Here is an 8,269-nt window from a genome sequence, read left to right as displayed (position 1 = left end):
ATTTTTAACTCATATGGAGACGTCATCATTGCAGTGATAAGTGAAATCTACAACATTTAGGCCTATGTTCGGCGCTTATGATCTTTGAGCAGGGAAGGATCCTTATCGTACCATACCTGCTGTCACACGGGGCCTCGGTTTTTCCGGCCTCATCCGTTTATATTATGACTGACCTTGACCCTTAACAAAGTGATCTTTGTCTAAATGCCTTTTATATATTTGTGTGATTCAAAGTAATCAATGCCTCTTCAAACACAGCTGAAAAAAACCTTTTCCTTATACGAGACCTTCAAGTCTGAAGGTTATGCGCATAATAGATTGTAATACAAGATCAATAACAACTAAAGATCTAAAAGTTCTATAAGATAATATGTTCAGAGTGCCATTGCCCTTACAAAATGACAAGGGTGACATTTGTCTGAGAGTTGTAGAACGATTAATAACTGTTAAAATGAGGCTATTTTTCATACATAAGGTATAAATGACCTTGACCTTTGTAAAATGACCTTAAGAGGCCTTAGTCCGAAACTTCTTGAGAAAATACAAGATCAATTTCTGATGAAAGGTTTAGTAGATACGAGGCCAGACTGACCCAACAATGACTAAATGCTGCCCAGATATTTTTAAGAACATGCTTATAAAATGATTCATGTGTAGTAGATAAAGGTGTCTTAACACCTGTGTATATCTAAATCTATAACTTGTGACATATTATCCGAAATATTAAGCACAAATCATATGATGGTGAGCTTCCTTAAACATTTGGTTCATGTAACTTAATAAATTAGTTTGTACATGTGCAACATCTGCAACTGTTTCTCAAATAAGTTCACGTTCAGCCCTTAGCTTTTGGGCACTAATCTTCTTGTGCAATTCTGCTGGAACAATTTTGTCGAATGGGTCAACAAAATCAGAAAACACTCCCTCTCGACCTTGAATAGTTTTCATTAAATCTCCATTCAGTACTTCTTTTGTAATCATTTCAATGTCTGTCAATTTATTAGCAGTTGGCCGGGTGACACCAAAATGTGTATCACATTGCTGTACAATGTTTTGTTTTATGTCATTTTGAATCTGACTGGACAGTGCAATAACTCTAGTACTCTGATATGTTACATTAGGTCCTTGAGTACGCAGTTTTTGTTTGATTGACTTGACATTCATCTCAACCAGTAAATCATTTGGCACATTTTTCCCAATCCCCCCATTTGTATTTGAGCAACAGTTCCATTTATATTCAAAAGCTTGTCGAGGTTTAAGAAGTGCTTTCTCATAAGCAAGGACTCACCAAAGCCACAAGCGATATTTAGTATGGTGAAACGCATCAGCAAGAAGCATTTCAAACTTGGCATTGCGGAATATCCTGTCCCCATCAGCCATCTGATATGCATCATAAGTGTCTCGGAGGATCAAGGAACACTTCATGAAGGAATATCTAGCTTCTGCAGCACCATCCTTTGGACTGGAAGTGGCACTTTTGTCTTTTTCAGGAAAGTTCCAATTGTGATTTTTTTGTAAATGCCGTTTAAAATTACCAAGGGTTTTATAGGTTTTGTGGCATTCACATTCATACAGGCCATCTGCAGCATTAAAGCAGGCTTGGAGCTGTGCACTTTTATTGTCCATTTCTTCCATGTTGTATCCCTCTGACTCCACTAAATCAAACCAAAGAATACTCATAATTTAGATATGACAGATTTAAAGATTTTCCCAATATATTACAATGTAAAACTTGGATCCCCTGTTGTGGCCCCAAACTACCCCCATGGGTCATTATTTTTACAAACATGAATCTGAACTATATCAGAAAATTGGACTATTTCAGAAATCTGCCAAGTAGATTTGAACTTTTCTGGCCCAGTGGTTCTTGAGAAACAAACAGACGGAGAAAACCCTATTCAAAATTATGTTTGCTACAACTTTCTTGACTATAATTACTTGTTATTGTAATTACCTTTCTTAACGTAATTTTCTAGAATTTGTTGCACTATTGATACAAGCCATCTTAGCTTGGGGCCATCCGTCCATGTCGAAATGAGAGGTGGTGGCTTGTTCTTTGTAGGAGAGGAGCCCAACTCCTCCATTCCAAAGAAGTTCATGAAAGCACTACAGATGTATCCATCTAATACATCATCAACAAAAGCATAATGTGTCCTATCAAATGAAAAAACATACATGTATGAGGAACATATTTTTTAAGAAACATGTCCCCCTTCTCTCCATGTGGCAACATAAAGATTTACAAATTTAGATTGAGAATGTCTGTAATTGTGGTGAAAAATATGGGTTATATACTTCAGGAACAATCACAATACTAAGTTAAATCTCCATCAAACAAAGAGATTTAAAGATAACAATGAATATTTTTCATATTCGGAGTAAATTAATTTATGACTTGAATTTAGAAAAATGTATCCCCCCTTTTCCTGGTGCAAAAATTGGAATTTAAAAGGGCTCTACCTACATGTATGTATCATTTAATTAATAGTAGTGCCAAAATAATTTCAGACATTAATTGAACAATATCTTTCTATGTCCAGAGTGGACTGACCTTGAAACTGACATATTTATTACATACTAGAATTAACCTTCTTTTAATCAAACTAAGCAATCTATAAACACATGCACTGATTAAACAACCAACTGATTCTATGACATACCTGAGTAGAATCATTAATGTGAGTATTACCTGAATCTTTCTGTGACTGCATCATGTCCATGTACATCTCTACGGTTTAACTTATTTCGCAACTGAATTAAGGATCCCTCATCTCTTGCTGACTTGCAGTTATAGAAAGTGGCATAAATCCCCTAATAAAATACATCTAATATTGAAAAAAATAGTAATGACGATTTTGAATTCATTTTATGTGCATTTTTAAATTCATCACTAAACTTCACACATCAAAAGATATAGAAAAACAAGAACCAAATTTTGATTTCATTTAGATGCCATATATTAAGTTTAACGAAAGAAGGAAAAACTTTAGGTCGTTTGATTACAGATACATACCCCCCCCCATCCCCCTCTCAACAAAAACTAGATGCCATGCATGATACAGCTTTGAAATTCATCAAATGGACTGAAGTTAATCTGATCAGTAGAAATTTGAATGGTAAACTACCTAAAATGAACAACTAGCTAAATTAAACAAGCTTGAATCTAATATACACTACCTTAAGATGCATGCATAAGTTTTTAAAAATGACTAAGGCCATCATTAAAAACATTTTTTGTTTGATGTACTCGGACCCACGTTTTTTAAGGTGGGTTGGTAGGTAGTTTTTTTTTTTACCGTCATGAAATTGCTAATATTTTCTTTTAAAATAAGGAGAATTTTCTATTTTCAAGGGAACCGAAAAAAGATTAAAATTGCTGGAAAAAATGATCGGGCGAGAGCAAATTTGACAGGTCGGTCAGAGTACAGCAAAGAAATCCATTTTTATTTTTGGTCTAATCATGCAATGGTGCCAGGGTAGTTTAAGGTATGTGAGGAGCTAAAATAAAACACCATTCCCAATGCTAAAAAGCAGGTATTTTCTCCAATTATTTGCTTTCAAATTCCAAAAAAATAAAAACAAATCACAGAATGGTAGACTTAACATTAATGTTAAATGTTTATTAACAGACAGACGATTTGACAAAAATTAATCAGAAGAGCTCACATGAGCTGATAGCTCATGTGACCTACAAAACCCAACTCGAAAAGAAACAGCAACTTTGAACAACAGTTATACCCCTAGGAGATTCATCATCCTATGAAATCCTTCAGGCCTATGAATCACTCCCTTCAATTGCTCAAAATCATTGGCAGAATTAAGCATTGCAAGCTGGGCTGAATATGCCCTCTCATTTGTAAGGACATCTCCACCGAAAACTTTCTTATTGATTACATGTGGATTCTCACCTTCTGTGTGGCTAATGTAATTCTCATGAACATGCTCTAATATTGATATCATATCGTCTGCTTTATTTTGACTTTTATCTAACAAGTCTAGAATTAAATACTTTGACTTTTTGTAACTCTCTTCAAGGTATGGATGCTTTACATATGAAGGTACACATTTCTGTAGTTCTTTCAAAGCGGGAATATACCTTGTTGCAGTTTTGATGATGTGATAGATCATGTCATTTTGTAAACTGTTACACTCGACTCTCCTTGGAACAAAATCACTGGTAGGGATGCTTTGGATCCCTGCTTTGGGATTATCATCAGGTAGGTTGGAATCCACAAAGCGCCGTTGTACACCAAGCAGCAGAAACCAATGGTAGCTTTGGACTTGATTTGTTTTTGTCATGCTTGTTGGTCGTTTTGTCCAATCAAAATTATCACCAATGATCTCTACTGGTAACTTCTGACATTAATATTGAATAACATTTAAAACTTTAAAACCACATACATACCATTGACATGTTCCTGTATATACATGTAGTTAAACTTTTATGTCAACTTACCTTGCTTGACAGGTGTAGTTTTCCTTCTTCTAGCTTCTGTTGCAATACTGTATCCTGAACTTTTTTCATCTGGACTTCTTGTAATGCAACTTTTTTCTAGTACACCGTTTTAGGCCCCACTGTCAAGCCCATGTTGTTTAACAACTGAATAGTCTATTGTAAATAAAAAATAAGCATCATTTCATTCCAATATTTAGCTATCGAGCTTAATACATATTCGTAAAGATAAACAAAAAGTACTATCACATTATGGGTAAGCGGTATCATAACAAATTTTACTCACTCAGTAATTTATAGCATTCTTGATTAATATATATGATGTTAAATTATGAACGCCTTTAAGAATTAGACAGATTCAATGACACTGGTATAAGATATGAAGACTTTTATTCTGACCTTCACATCATAATTTAGATTTTTTTTTACCTCATCAGTTGCGCCACCTTGGTCAAGAATTTGACCAACTGCATGATGAATACCAGACAAGTGATTGTTCCTTGTGAAAAGGACTACTGCTGCTGCAACACCTTGTCTTAACACCATGGAATCCCCCATAATGCTATCTAAGAGACCATGCAGTACAGAACATTTAGTCTTCAATTCTTGTGTGAATTTTTCAACATCAACTTTGCACAAATCCTCCCCAGACACTTGACGAAGAACAGATTTACTATTTGGTTTACAAATGTTCTTTGATTTTTTTAGCAGCCAATTCATTCACCAAGAGGCACATATCCTTCTTTATGGAATCCAAAGCAAATATCTTTTTCGCAAGAGTTTTGCTTTTTTCACCCCTAAGAATAGATTTGACTACACTTTTCCATTGCCCATTCACAATTCCTGCCCTCACTCCAAGGGACTTGCTCCGATATGCTATCTAAAACATAGTACATATTTTACTTTTAACATCTTTAAAATCACTTGTGTTCAAAATAGGACTGCATGTGCAATAAAAGTGTGTGTGTGGGTGTGTGGGGGGAGGGGTAAGGACTCCGAGCTCTCCAAATATATTACTGATATCATATAATGATATGAATATATAGATATGTAGTGACTACAGCACTGATGTGTGTTCTTATGATATGTGTGTATCTTCTATGCTTTAAAATGATCTTATTTTTCATGTTTATTATCTTAACTTTATTAAATGCAAGTGATACATATTGTATAATACCTTAAAATAATTTCATATATCCCACTTACCCTAACACTGTCTACAGGAGGGTCTCGGAAGAACAGCCTTCTTCTTTTTGTAGTTTTTGGTGCATCCTGTGGCACCAAAGGTCTGCATAAACCTGGTGTCAGTTTTGAAGGTATGCGCAAAACTTGGCATTTCTTTAATTTACGAGGGGTAGGACTATGAATTATATGTCTCTTCTGTGAAATTGTTAATTTTTCACGTAGTTTTTTCAGAAGTTCATCCTTTTCCTTTTTAAGTGTATCCAATTTATTCTTTAAATCGTAGTCAATTTTTGACAAACGATTTAATTTAGCGAAACAAAACGTACAGACATACTTATCATCGTCTGACAAAATCCTTTGCAACACCTCTTGTAGTTGTTGTAAGACTTAAAAGGCTGGTGAATTAATGACTCGTCGTTGTTTCGGAGATATTTCATTAAAACAAACACAGCATGTGCTGTTGTCAAAAGCCGCCATTTATACATGATTCGGAACGTTATTTACATGGTACTTTCGTTATACTAATTCAAGAGTCTAGAAAGATTCCGAACACAGAGGCGCCCATACGTCATTTTTGTAACGCGGTCGCTGATTGGTCGATCCATGCTAATTGAGTCCAATCGCGTTTCTCTAAAAATTGCCAACTTTTAGATAGCTCGATCGGCCAAGGGTTAATGGGGAGCGGAGTGGACCGAAAACCCTTGGCTAGCGAAGATGGGTGTACTGTGACCTTAATGATAAAACATCACTGTAGATAAACTTATCTTTGTAAGATCTTTGTCTGCAGCATATTTTCTCTACCCTTAGCCCAGTCGGGTTCAAACTTCACCCACAGAGTGTACATGGGTGGATGATGTGCTGTGTCATGAAACAATTTTCTAGATCAAGGGTCAAAGGTGAAGTAACTTCTCTGTGTGAAATCCTTGTCTGAAGCACATTCCTCTTCCCGTTGCTTTACTAGGCTCAAACTTCACCAATAAACCTTTGCTGAGCAGAAAATTGTCCTCTCCGAAAGAAATATTTTAAAGCTATTATGCATGTATCAATGTCAAGGTGTGACCGGTCGACAGGGGATGTTTAGTCCCCCAAGGCACTTGATCCCACCTCTGATATATCCAGAGGTCCGTATTTGCCCAACTTTCTATTTTGTATTCTTCATAGGAGTAATGAGATTAATAATTGTTCGTTATATTCACTCATTAGTGTCTTGTATTCTTCTTTTCATGGGGGCTGGTGAAGACACTATGTGCATCACACCGTATTTTAGATATTCTACTCTGATCATTCTTATTTTTGCATTGTACATTTACGTATTGATGTATAAAAACCACTCTTCCTTGTATTATAATAGATCATGTATATTTAATTGCTGTTATAAAATTTAGAAATTCATTTCAAAATTAAGGATTATCTCCTCATGCATAGCTCTTATCCTTGGACGAATTTGGCTCCACTTTTTTTGGCACGCTGTTTTTGGCTATATTTAGCTCTAAAACTTCAGTTATTTCGGATTTCAAACATTTTGGTTGAGCATCACTGAAGAGACATTATTTGTCGAAATGTGCATCTGGTGCATCAAAATTGGTACCGTATAAGTTTTACATTATGACCCCTGGGTCGAGGCCTCTGCTGGTGGACTGTTAGTCCCCGAGGGTCTCTACAGCCCAGTAGCTAAGTACTTCGTTACTAGCTTGAAAATACGGATGTATATCTAATTGCTGTTATAAAATTTAGAAATTCATTTCAAAATTAAGGATTATCTCCCTCATGCATAGCTCTTATCCTTGGACGAATTTGGCTCCACTTTTTTGGTACGCTGTTTTTGGCTATATTTAGCTCTAAAACTTCAATTATTTCGGATTTCAAACATTTCGGTTGAGCATCACTGAAGAGACATTATTTGTCGAAATGCGCATCTGGTGCATGAAAATTGGTACCGTATAAGTTTTACATCATTAGAAAGCATACAAAATCATATTGCACTAAAAATACAAAATTTATTTTTTCCACAACAAATACAAATTTCAATTAGAAAATTCAGAGCTAAACAGGAAACATAAAGGCTGTTTTTAAACTCGTAAACATTTTTACAGGTACCTAAAGTAGTGAAAGTTACAATACAATGAAGTTTACAACATTGCAGGTACGCTAACATTTGAATTGTGTATACTAGTTTTAAAATTGTGAAACAATGATAAAATCAAGACAATATTGAGATACAATTTAAGTACAGGCAATATTTCCTCCATAAATCCAGAGGCATATAACATGATATACTACATTTAACATTGAACCTGAATCCACAAAAAAAATCATCCTTTGGGAATGTTAAATATGTCCAGTAATGCATGCCATGTATCAGATATGCACTGAGGTATTATTTTGAAATTGTATCCATGTGCAACACAAGCATGCATGAAGCAGCTGCAATTTTTGTTGAAATGTCACCTGCTTCAACCAATTTATACACTTCTGACTCTGAATTCCTTTACAACTAGATCATCCCACAGGGGCTAAGCCCGTTTTGGGCCCGAACTATGTGATACCATAAATATAGAAAGGGTTCTAACTCTGACACAGATAAAAAACTAACCACTCGCTTTAAAACCCTAAAAATTCTTAAACTAGGTA

The 8,269-nt window shown here is 35.3% G+C and overlaps 2 pseudogenes; both read right to left on the bottom strand.

The window, feature by feature from the left end:
* Window positions 1-819: 819 nt before the first annotated feature.
* LOC130048420 (uncharacterized) lies at window positions 820-2,771 on the bottom strand (annotated as a pseudogene).
* Window positions 2,772-3,732: 961 nt separating this feature from the next.
* Window positions 3,733-6,115, bottom strand: LOC130048737 (uncharacterized; annotated as a pseudogene).
* Between the last annotated feature and the right edge of the window lie 2,154 nt (window positions 6,116-8,269).

This window comes from Ostrea edulis, chromosome 7, assembly GCF_947568905.1.
Source record: "Ostrea edulis chromosome 7, xbOstEdul1.1, whole genome shotgun sequence".
Taxonomy (NCBI): Eukaryota; Metazoa; Mollusca; class Bivalvia; order Ostreida; family Ostreidae; genus Ostrea; species Ostrea edulis.
This window is presented reverse-complemented; position numbering and strand designations above follow the sequence as displayed.